Genomic DNA, 12799 nt, shown 5'->3' with positions numbered 1-12799 from the left:
TGAACAGGGGCGCTGTAAAGAAGTACTGAAAACTTCGCTTTCCCATCACACTGTTGGAGGTGGTAGGGTCCAATGACTGCGTGTGGGACCTTCCATTTCTAAGGCTATGCCCTCATCTGTACCATGAAGACGATAATAGTACCCCTTTCCTAGAAGTGGTGAAATTTAGTAAGATGATGCATGTACCAGGCGTACATAGTACTTAAGCTCTCGATATAAGTTTACTGTCATTTGTTGGTTTTTATCTCTAAGAGTTCCACATCAGCTCATCATTTCAGAAGTCCCTATGGTCCATTTCACATACTGCTTTGGGCAAACTACAGCCCCTTACATCATTTATATTCCAGTTATACCCGGATGTGCTGATCCCTTTTTGAGAGCCAGAACAACACCTTACTTTCATCAGGAAGGCATTTATAAACCCATTGTTTGGGGTTTTTTTTGGTTTGTTGTTGTTGTTGTTTAAGATTCTATTCATTTGACAGAGTGTCTGCCAGTGAGAGAGGAACACAAGCAGGGGGAGTGGGAGAGGAAGAAGCAAGCTCCCAGCAGAGGAGCCCGATGGAGGGCTGGATCCCAGGACTCCGGGAGATCACGCCCTGAGCGGAAGGCAGACGCTTAACGACTGAGCCACCCAGGCGCCCCTATAAGCCCATTGTTAAGTTACTCTGCAGAAATCTAGGGTTTGTTTCATTGGAAACTGATTTTTATTATTCTGAAGTTTAGGGTACTCCTTGTCTTAATATACGTTTGTAAAATCTTTGTACTGATTTCAGCCTTTATTTAAGAGGTAATGAAAGAGCAGAGAGAAAGAAATAAACTCAGACTGAGAGATGGAAAGACTGGCTAAGGAAAATAGAATTCAGAAATATCAAACAGAGGCAGTGTTAAATTCATTCTACATTCATTCAGTAATACTGTTGAGCACCTTCCAGACATTGTTGTAGATACTGGGAATTCTGGTGAATAAAACAGATGAAGTCCCTGCTCTTACGAAGCTTAAATTCTGATTGGGGGAGAAAGACAATAATCAAATATATAAAATATCAGGTGGTCATGCTATGAAGAGAATTAAGGCATGAATAGACATAAGGAAAGGGTAGTGTTGCTGTTTTTAAAAGAGCAGAAGGAAAAACCTCTCTGATGATGATGACATTTGACATCTGAAGAAATTAAGGAACTAAGCCATGTGAATATTTGGAGAGAGGGGCAGCAAGTGCAAAGGCCTTGAAGTAGAATCTCATTTGGTATGTTTAAGGAACTGCAAGGAAGCCAAGATGACCAAGTGGAGTGAAACAAAGGGAAGAAGGGCAGAGGATGAGATCAGAGAGGTGGCTGGGGCCAGATCATGTAGTACCTGGGAGACCACTGAAAGGACTTTAAATTTGAATTAGTGAATTGGGAAGCAAGAGGAAATGATGTGATCTATATTTACAAGGACCATTCTGTTACAAGCAGGGACCAATTACGGTATTGCAGTTGAGACATCAATATCAGAGTGGGAGATGTGGAAAATATTCGTATTTGGCATATGTTTGAAAATAGAGCTGACAGAATTTGCAGATGGATTAACTGGAGTTAAGAGAAAAAGTGGAAGGAGCACTCTGACGATTTTGGCCTGAGGCACTAGAAGGATGGGTTTTACTCTTCTCAGAAAAGGAAGACTATGGGAAAAGTTTGCTTTGGGGTAGGTTATGAGACTCCTATTAAAGAGCTCATCACAATTTTTTTCTTTTTCTTTTCTCTTTTTTTTAAATTGAAGTTTAATCAACAGTGTTTTTATTAGTTTCAGGTGTACAGTATGGTGATTCAACAACTCTATACATTATTCTAGTCATTACTCTCTTTTTTGCTTTTTTCTCTTTTCTTAACTTCTTATTGAACTATAAAACTTGAATGAAGAGTGTACAAATCATAAGTGTTTAGCTAGGTTAAACTTCATAAAGCGAATCCACCTGTGTAACCAGATATAAATTTGAGAGTTGTCAGCAAATAGACATGAAATCATGAAACTGGGAAGTCATCTAGATAGTGAGTATAAATAAAGAAGAGTTTGAGGACTAACTCCTGAGGCACTCCCAACATGTAAAGGTCAGGGTAAAGAGGATACTCGGAGCAGCTGGTGAGGTAAGAAAAGAACCAAGTAAGAACAGTATCTAGGAGGGCAGAGGATTTCGAGAAAGAGGATATGGTAGACTATGTCAAATGTTCCTGATAAGGAAGGACTAGACAGTTTAAGTTAGATAAGGAATAAAAAGACCATTAAATCTGGCAATCATAGACTGTTAAAATATTGAATTTAGAATGTTTGCAGGGTTTGAGAAGAGAATGAGGTATGATTTATTCAGGAAGTATGTAAGATACTAGAAATAGGAGATGGAAAATATTATACTTAATCTAAAGAGTTTATAATTTTATAGGGAAGAAAGATATATTAATAATTATAATTGTGATAAAAGTTGCTGTAGAGATATACACAGGATGCCATAAATGCAAATAAAAGGAACACTTATGAAAAGAACAGAAAATGATTTCCTGTTGAAATCCCTGAGTCTTGGAGGACCAGTTTAGAGAAGTGTAAATGGGTGATTTCATATGGGGGACAAGCATGCTAAAAGGCCCTGAGGCAAATGAGCATGATGAGTTCTAGGCATCATACCTGGTTGGCTGTGACCGGATGCTAATTGTGTAGGGGGAAGAATTTAGGGATAGTGATGAAAGATTATGCTGAAGAGGTAACAGCCACATCTTGAAGGAGCCCTTGTATGCCATGAGAGTTTGGGCTTTGTCTTCAAGGTGATGGGGAAATACTGAAAGACAAGCCAATCACATGATCATATTTGCATTTTAAAAGGTCATTCTGCCTTCATTGAGAAAAGTAGGTAACATTTGGGGTCATAACACTCTTTTAAGTCTTATAAAAACTATTCCCAAAAAAATGCTGATATACATAAAATTTCAGATTTGTGGTCCCTTGGAGTCCAACTATGGATACCAAATTAAAAATCCCAAATACAGACGATGACTTGATGGAAAGTCAGTCTGCAGTACCCTGGATGAGTGTTTGAATCTGCGAGATTGGAAAACAATTGGCAGTGAGATTGGAGAACAAGAAATATTGAGTGTGAATTGTACTTTCAAGAAGTTTCACTGCAACAGGAAGGCAAGAAATAATGGAGGGAGGCAACACAATTTTGTGGGGCAGTCTCTTAAGGGATCAACTTGATGTGCTTGGGAGGTAGGTAGAGGGAGAAGTCGAAGAGACGGGAGAGAAGGGATGATTAAGCAAGCAGCTAAGAAGACAGAAAAGAATGGAAGTCAAATTAAGTGTAGAGAATTTAGCCTGCCTAAGAGCTATGGGTGGTATACTTTTAGGTAAGTTTTGGGGAATGGGGTAGGTTGTGAGAAGCAATGTGGGGCTCCCATTTTTTGTGTGTGAGGGTAGAAATGAGGTCCGCTGAGAAAGCGTGGTAACACAGGCAGCATGAGGATAGAAATGAAGTTCAAAGAACCTTGGAGGCAAACCGGGGAGTGAAGTAACTGATCCATATTCCGTTTTCCAGAAAGAATGTAAGACATCTACAAAAATACATAAAATATGACAGGGTAATATCAATTAATAGTGGAGCAAGAAATAACTAAGCTGACATCAAATCCAGAAATCATAAGGAGAAAGACTGGTGTATAAATATATGTAAATACAAAACTTTTTTAGATAAACTCACTGTACACTAATTTGAAAAACAACAGACAAGAAAAATGAAAGTATGATTGGGTTTTTTAAAACAGATTCACATATAATTTTACGCATTTAAAGAATACAGTGTTTTTCTGTGTATTCAGGTATGTGCAGCCATCACCACAGTTAATTTTAGAACATTTTTTTAATCTTGAAAAGAAACCCCATGCCCTTCAGTTATCATCCCCCTCCCTAAGCCCCCCTCCCCCTTTATCCCCAGCACTAATTTACTTTCTGTCTCCATGTATTTCCCTGTGCTGGACATTTTATATGAATGGAATCATGTGGGCCGTTTTTGGTCAGCCATCCTTCACCCACTTTTTAAATTGGGTTATTTGTCCTTTTTTCATTGTTGAGTTTTAAGAGTTCTTTATTCTAGATTCAAGTCCTTTATCAGATATATGATTTGCAAATATTTTCTCTTATTCTGTGGGTTGTCTTTTCAGTTTCCTGATGTCCCTTGAAGAACAAAAGTTTTTAATTTCGATGAAGTCCAATTTATCTGTGTTTGTTGCTGTTTCTTTTGGTGTCACATCTAGGAATCCTTTGCCAAATTCAGGGTTGTATAGGTTTACCCCTAAGTTTTCCAGTTTAAGCTCTTATATTTAGGGCTTGATCCATGTGAGCTAATTTTTAGATAGGATGTGAAGTACGGGTACTCTTTCTTTTTCCTGTGGCTACCCAGTTGTCCCAGCACCATTTGTTGAAAAACCTGTTCTTTCCCCATCAGATGGGCTTGGCACCTTGTCAAAAACCAGTTGACCATAGGTATCGTAGTTTATTTTTGGACTTTTAATTTTATTCCCTTGATCTGTATGTATATCCTTGTGCCAGAACCACGCCTATTGATTATCATCACTTTGTAGTAAGTTTTGAAATCGAGGCATATAAGTTCTACTTTGTTCTTTTTTGTGACTCTTTTGGCTATTCTGGGTCTCTTGCAACTCCATGTGAATTTTAGTACCAGCTTGTCAATTTTTACAAAGAAGTCAGCAGGGATTCTGATTGGGAATTACACTGAATCTGTAGATCAGTTGTGGGGGGTATTGCCATCTTAGCAAAGTTAAGTGTACCAATCGATGAACAAGCAATGTTTTTCCAACTATTTAGATCTTTAATTCTTTTCAGCAGTATTTTGTAGTTTTCAGAGTATAACTTTTGTACGATTTGCTTAATTTATTCGTAAATTTTTTTTTCTTTTGGATGCTATTGCAAATGGAATTTGTTTCTTCATTTACAATTTCATAATTTCAAGTGTATAAAAATACAATTGATTTTTGTATCTAGCACTATTGCTCAACTCATTTATTCTAATAAGTGATAGGTTTTTTTGGTGAATTCTTTAGGATTTTCTGCATACATTATGTCATCAAGGAATAAAAATGGCGATATTTCTTTTTTTCCAACCTGGATACCTTAATTCTTTATCTTCCCTACTTGCCCTCACTAGAACCTCCAGGATACTGTTGAATAGAATCCTTGAGACTAGAAATCCTTATCGAGTTCCTGACCTTAGGGCGAAAGCATCAGTCTTTCACCTTTAACTATGTTAGCTGTGGGGTTTTGTAGATGCCCGTTATCTGACTGAGAAGTTCCCTTCTATTCCTAGCTTTTTGAGTGATTTTATCTCGAGAGGATGTTGGAATTTGTCAAATGCTTCTCTCCCCCCAACCCCAATTTTACTATTTTTTAAATTTTATTGATAAAATTACATTAACTTTTAGGTGTTATAACAACTTTGTCTTCCTGGTATAAATCCTACCTGGTCATGGTGTATAACTTTTATACTGTTGGACTCAGTTTGCTCATATTTTATTGAGGATTTTTTCCGTCTACATTCACAAGAGATTGGTCTGTAGTATTCTTGTTTCTGTGTCTGGTTTTGGTATCAGGGTAATACTGCTCTCATGAGTTGGATGGTGTTCCGTACTCTTCCATTTTTTAGAAGAGTTAGTGAAGAATTGGTATTCTTTAAATGTCTGGTAGGATTCAGGGGTAAAGCCATCTGGACCTGGGTTTTTCTTTGTGGATGGTTTTTTGATTGCTAATTAAGTCTCTTCCCTTGTTAAAGATCTACTTCTTAAGTCAGTTTCAGTAGTTTGTGCCTTTTAGGAATTTGCTCGTTTCATCTAAGTTAATTTGTCGGCAATTATTCATAGTATTCTTTTATAATCCTTTTTATTTTTGTAAGATAAGTGGTAATGCCCCCTCTTTTATTTCTGTTTTTAGTAATTTGAGTCTTTTTATCTTGGTCTGTCTGCCTAGAGATTTGTCCATTTTGTTGATCTTTCCAAAGGACCAGCTTTTGGTTTCATTGATTTTTCTCTACTGTTTTTTTATTCTGTTTCATTAATTTCTACATTAACCTTTATTATTTCTGTCCTTTTGCTTGCTTTAGGTTTAGTTTGCCCATCTTTATCCATTGTCTTAAAATGGAAAAATTTTTATTTGAAATCTTTTTCATAATATAGTTATTTATAGCTATACATTTCCCCTCAAGCACTACTTTAGTTGCATCCTACAAGTTTTGATATTTTGTGTCTTTGTTATCACTAATCTCAGATTACTTTGTGATTTCCTTTGCTTTTTTCTTTGACCCATTGATTATTCAGGAGTGCATCATTTAATTTCCACATATTTGTTACTTTCCCAATTTTTTTCCTGTTGATTTCCAATTTCGTTTGACTGTGGTTGAGAACATATTTTGTATTTATATCCTTTTAAATATATTAAATTTATATCCTTTTAAATATATTACATTTTGTTCTATGCCCTAGAATATAGTCTTTCAAGGAGAATGCTTCATGTGGATTTGAAAAGAATGTATATTCTTTTGGATGTAGTGTCTATAGATGGCTGGTAGATCTAGTTGGTTTATAGGTTTGTTCAAGTTTTGTATTTCCTTGTTGATCTTCTAGTTATTCTACCATTATTGAAGATGAGGTATTGAAGCTATTGTTGTTGAATTGTCTGTTTTTCCCTTCATTTCTGTCAGTTTTTGCTTCCTGAGTTTATTTTGTTATTAGATACACATATATTTGTAACTGTTATTCTTCCCTGTTGGGTTGAGGCTTTTATAATTATAAAATGCCCCTCCTGTCTCTGGTAACTGTTTTTTGTTTTAAAGTCTATTGTGTCTGATACTAATATAGCCAGTCTAGCTTTCTTATGGTTTGCTGTTTGCATGATGTATTTTTCTGTCTTTTTACTTTCAAGCTATTTGTATCTTTGAAGCTGAAGTATGTCTCCTATAGATGGCATAGTTGACCCTTGGACAACGCGGGTTTGAGCTGCACGAGTCGGTCCACTTATACATGGATTTTTTACAGTACTGTAAATATATTTTCTTTTCCTTATGATTTTCTTAATATTTTCTTTTCTCTAGCTTGCTGTATAGTAAGAATGCAGTATATAATACATATAACATACAAAATATGTGCTAATCTACTATTTATGTTATAGTTAAGGCTCTGGTCAACAGAAGGCTATTAGTAATTAAGTTTTACAAGAATCAGAAGTTAAACATGGATTTTTGACCTCATGGATGAGAGGTCATGACGTCCCCCTAGCCCCACATTGTTTAAGGGTCAATGATATATAGTTGGATTGTTTCTTTTTTTTTAAATCCAAGTTAACAATCTGTTTTTTGATTGGGTGATTTACTCCACTCAGCATTTATTTTTTATTTTCATTTTTTTAAAGATTTTATTTATTTGACAGAGAGAGACACAGTGAGAGAGGGAACACAAGCAGGGGGAGTGGGAGAGGGAGAAGCAGGCTTCCCCCTGAGCAGGGAGCCCAATGCGGGGCTCCATCCCAGGACCCTGGGATCATGACCTGAGCTGAAGGCAGACGCTTAACGACTGAGCCACCCAGGTGCCCCTCCACTCAGCATTTAATGTTAACTATTGATATGGTTTGATTTACTTGCTATTTTACTTTTTGTTTCATATATGACCTTAGTTTCTCTATTTGTCCTTTATTGCTTTCTTTTGCATTAAGTGAATGTTTTCTAATTTATGATATTTTAATTTTTTAATGGATTTTTTTTCCTCATTTAAACTGATTTTATTGGTGCTCTTTGTCTTTTCGGGTAGATTCAAATTACCATGTAGGCTTCCTTGTTTTTAGCCTGAATACTTCCTTTAGTATGTGAGACAGGTCTACAAACAACAAATTTTCTTGGTTTTTGTTTATCTAATAATGTCTTTAGTTCACCTTCATATTTGAAGGATAGTTTTGCTGGATATAGGATTCTTTGTCAATAGTCTTTTTCTTTGAGCACTTTGAATATGGCATCCCACTGCTTTCTGGTTTCTGTTGTTTCTGATAGGTCAGCCATTATTCTTGTTGGGAGTACCTTGTAAGTAGCAAGTCATTTTTCTCTTGCTTCTTTTAAGATTTTCTCCTGTGTTTGACCATTTTTACTGTGATACGTCTGTGGATCTCTTTGAATTTATCTTCCTTGGAGTTCACTGGGCCTTCTGGATGTGTAGGTTATTGTTTTTCAGTAAATTTGAGAAATTTTCAGGCATTATTTCTTCAAATATTTTTTGTGCTCCTTTCTCTCCTCTGGTACTCCCATTACATGGATGTTGTAAAAGAAATTTGGCAGATAAAACAAAATTTTAATACTGCGTATATTTAAACTGAGCACTATACATATAGGAATTTATATCTTAAGAAAGTAATTGTCTAAGTATATGTGGGTGTATGTGCAAGAAAATATATCACAACCCATTTTTGTAATAAATAGAAAAAACTGGAAGGAAATTAAATGATACTTTTATACAGTGAAATATTAACTGTAATAGTTTTAAGTCTTTTTCCATAATTCAGATGGAGTTTATTTGGTATATTGTATAAGGTATATTTGGGTGTACATTTTCTTCGGGCACCTGTACAGGCTTTTTCTAGGGCAGCAGTTCTCGTTTTTGTGGTGTCACGACTTCTGTACACTCTTTAAAATTATTGAGGACACCAAACAGCTTCTGTTGATGTGGATTATAGTTATTAAAAATGATTAATTTGTTAAAATTTTTTTAGCAGTCAGATCCATTACATTTGCATAAACAACATATTTTTTAAACATAGAGATTTTTGAAAACAAAAAAATCAGTGGGAAGTCTGGAGTTTTTATAAGTTTCATAGATTTCTGATATCTAGCTTAACAAAAGAGAGCAGGATTCTTATATCTGCTTCTTGCAGTATATAAAGATGAAGTCTTTAGAGAATGAAGTATATGAGTATATAAAGAAAATCTGCCCTGACACAGATTTTTAGTTCAAAGTGCATGAGCCCTTTAATAGTCTTTTCAGACAATTATGGATATTCTTCTTTGATAATACACCAGAACTTGACAAGTGGTAGTTTCTTAAAGTTTGGCTGCAGTTCGGAATCTGAAATGTATCGATGAACTTTTCATTCTCTGTTAACCTTAAAATCCACTGTCTTAAATTTTTGAATAGATCTATTTTACTTATGATTTTGTGACATGTATTTGTCATGTAGAAAATATTGGTGTACTGAGTTATGCAGATCTTCCAAAAGTTGATATATACTAACATGTTATCAAAAAATCACAGTCATTTATATAATCACCAGTCTCATGTGAAAAGCTTTTGAAGTGTTGAGATGTCTTGCTCGCAGTGATGGATACAGTTTTCAAAAATTCTAATTTTCATTTGAAAGCACAAATTTTTTTTATTGGCGGCAATGCTTCATTGTAGAGTAAATGCCTGCAAAATACCCAAGTCCAAATAATGATAGTTTGTCTATTAATGGTTCCCTCAAGTAAAGATACTGTTCTCTGAAAATGAACAGCTAATTCAGTTTACAAATCCATTAATCACACAATTGCTTTTCCTCAAGACCTTATTACACTGACTGTGTGCCCTTATTCAGAAAGGATCTTCCTCTAGCAATTTTTATCTTTAAATTGTTGGATTTTATCTATTTACATTTCAATATCTAAATATTGGGGTTTTTTGAAGTTAATGTGTTTTGTCTCTGGCTTCTTTTAAGAGTAGAGAAAAGAAGATATAACCCAGTGTATAATTGGAGGGTTTGGTCTTAGTTAATACAGCTTATACATTGTAACAAAAAGAGAGGAAAAAGTTTAGGGTATGTTGGTAGATTGAACAATATAAGTGTGGAGGATATAATATTATAAGATGCAAAGTCATAAGCTGAAAGTGAGGTGGGGTTGGGGAGGGAGTATTGGAAGAGTAAGGAGAGAAAGGTGTGAAATTGTTATTTCCAAGAGTAGGAGAGGAAGTGACAAGGGCAATGTAACAGCATTGCTGGGCCAGAGTAAAGACCTACCTGAAATTTGTGGTCAGGAATTTAAAGTGAAATAGTCAGTACAGGGTGTGTGTGTGTGTGTTTGTGTGTGTGTGCGCTCACACACGTACACATGCATGCCCACCCTTTAATCAACCTGACCCACAGTTCTGGAGCTCATGTCCACCCACACCCATTGCTAGTAATTCTTTTTTTTTTTTTTTTTAAGATTTTATTTATTTATTCGACAGAGATAGAGACAGCCAGCGAGAGAGGGAACACAAGCAGGGGGAGTGGGAGAGAAAGAAGCAGGCTCATAGCGAAAGAGCCTGATGTGGGGCTCAATCCCGTAACACCGGGATCACGCCCTGAGCCGAAGGCAGACGCTTAACCGCTGTGCCACCCAGGCGCCCCCCATTGCTAGTAATTCTTAAGTAAAGGATTATGAAGCTGGTTTGCCTCTGCTAAATACTGATTTTGGGGGGAACATATCATACGTGTGGTGACTGCTATAGGTTATGGCAGGGGAGAGATAATTAGAGGGAAGAAAGTAGAAATAGCTAGAATCCAGTAGAGTGTAAGCTTCTGTGTAGGTTCTATGGCAGGCCTCTCAAATCCTTTCTCCCCTTAAGTCCCTCCCTTTTTGTTCTGGGTAGCAGGAAAGGGTCTTGTCTACTGACAGCCCTGGCCCCTGCCATATGATTCAGAGCTCAGAAGAAGGCCTGCTTTCCCGGCCTCATTTCCCTGATGCTGAGTCTGTTCTGGCCCCAGCTTTGATTCATCTAATTACTTTCTCTGGGAAGGTACATCCTTTTAGACTGAGACTCACAACCAAATAAAATATTAGTATAGTCTTTACAGTCAGGCTCCCTGAGTTCAAACTCTGCCTCTTGAGACTTAATCTTTTTAAATCTTACTTCACAGGATCTATCTCATAAGGTTGTGAAAATTATTCGACATAATTCATATAAAGCATTAGAACAGTACCTAGACATAGCAAACGCTCCATGAATATTAGGTATCATTATTTGTATTTTTTGCAGGAAACACCGGAACTATCACTTATTTACTGTCTATCAAAGAATATTAGCAGTTAGCTCTATTGTCAGCTCTTGTAGAGGTGGTGTCATAGAATTTTTAATAGCATAGTGCTAGACCAGACTGATTGGGTTTAAATCCTGATACTGCCACTGACTATTTTGAGGCCTTGACCAGTTTTATTGATCCTTGCTGCCAGCCTCTTCTTTTATACCTCATTTATAAGTACCTGCCTTATATAGTTGCTGTAAGGATTATGAGTCAATGCATAGAACTCATATAAACATCTAAATGCTTAGAATAGTGCCTGGAACTTAACAGGCATTCCATAAATTTCTTGCTGCTGTTATTAACTCTAAGAAACATTGACTAATCCATTTTAGTACCAAGAGGGCCTTAGAATTTAGCACAACTTCTTTTATAGATGAGAATGTGAAGCTCTGTGAAATTTCACGGCTAGATACCAGAAAATGTTTGTCCTGTATTACCTAACTCCTAATTTAATGTTCTGTTTGCCATGCTTCCTCCACAAAATGTCTCTAAAGGGATGGATTAGTAGCATTAACCAGCAAAACAATTACCATCACTCATGTAACCACAGTTAAGGAGCTTTTCTATGCAAATACTACAATTACTAGATGTAAATAACATTTAAATAATTCTATTTCTGCCTTTGGGGCCTTAGGAGAATCCACTGAATATTACACATTACTTGTATAGCAGAAGTATAAATCCATACGAAGGCTTCTAAGGATTTTATAACATACTTCTTTTAAAAGATTTGAAATAATGCTCTCCATTGGTACAAAGGTAATACTATGGGGTGCCTGGGTGGCTCAGTCACTTAAGCCACCAACCCTTGATTTCTGCTCAGGTTATGATCTCAGGATCCTGAGTTCAATCCACCACCACCCCCCCACTCAGGCTCTACGCTCAGCTCAGCAGAGCTTGTCTCTCTCCCCTTTCCCACTATCATGCGCATGCTCACTCTCTCTCTCTCTCTCAAATAAATAAAATTTAAAAATTAAAAAAATAATATCATGCCTATGATCTACCAGTAGTGAACTCTGTAAATTTTATTTTTCCAGTAATATTGATGAATTTGTAGAATGATATCCAGGGTTAAAGGCACAGTCTTAAGCCAGGCTAGCTGTAGTATAAACTCACATCTAAGGATTCCTGTTCCCTTTAAGGGAATGTAACTTTTTGGATAGGCTATTTTTCAAAACGTATTTTAAACCAAATTAGGACATATAAACAAATAATTGAGCCAGTTCTTGATAACTCAGGATTGTCATCATTACTGTTTATATAGTTGCTACAAATAAAATAATACCCACATTAGTTCCTGGGGCTATTTGTTCCCACATCAAATGACTACTTTTTAACAGTTTTATTGAGTTGCAATTTGCATATGATAACATTTACCCATTTTAAGTGAATTCAGTGAATATTAGTGAATTTATACAGTTGTGCAACTGTTACCACAATCCACTGATAGAACATTTCATCACCACAGATATTACAAGTTTGTGTGCAGTCAGCTCCCACTTCCACCCCAAGCCTAGGCAGCCACTTAACCTGCTTTCCATCTGTATAAATTTATATTTCTGGACGTCTCATATAAATGGAATCATACCATCTATAATCTTGCAGTTCATCCATATTATGGCTCGCATGTATATTTAATTCTGTTTTATTGCGAAATAGAATCCCATTATATGAAGTGAATATTCTACA

General features: G+C 36.2%; 1 protein-coding gene across 1 annotated transcript in view; it reads left to right on the top strand.

Moving 5' to 3' along the window:
* Positions 1-12799, top strand: part of NET1 (neuroepithelial cell transforming 1) — a 61439-nt gene that overhangs the window by 1044 nt on the left and 47596 nt on the right. The gene's annotated exons all lie outside the window — the stretch shown is intronic.

This window comes from Ursus arctos, unplaced genomic scaffold, assembly GCF_023065955.2.
Source record: "Ursus arctos isolate Adak ecotype North America unplaced genomic scaffold, UrsArc2.0 scaffold_30, whole genome shotgun sequence".
NCBI classification, from domain to species: Eukaryota; Metazoa; Chordata; class Mammalia; order Carnivora; family Ursidae; genus Ursus; species Ursus arctos.
Note: the sequence above shows the minus strand (reverse complement) of the source record. Positions and strands in the feature narration are given on the sequence as shown.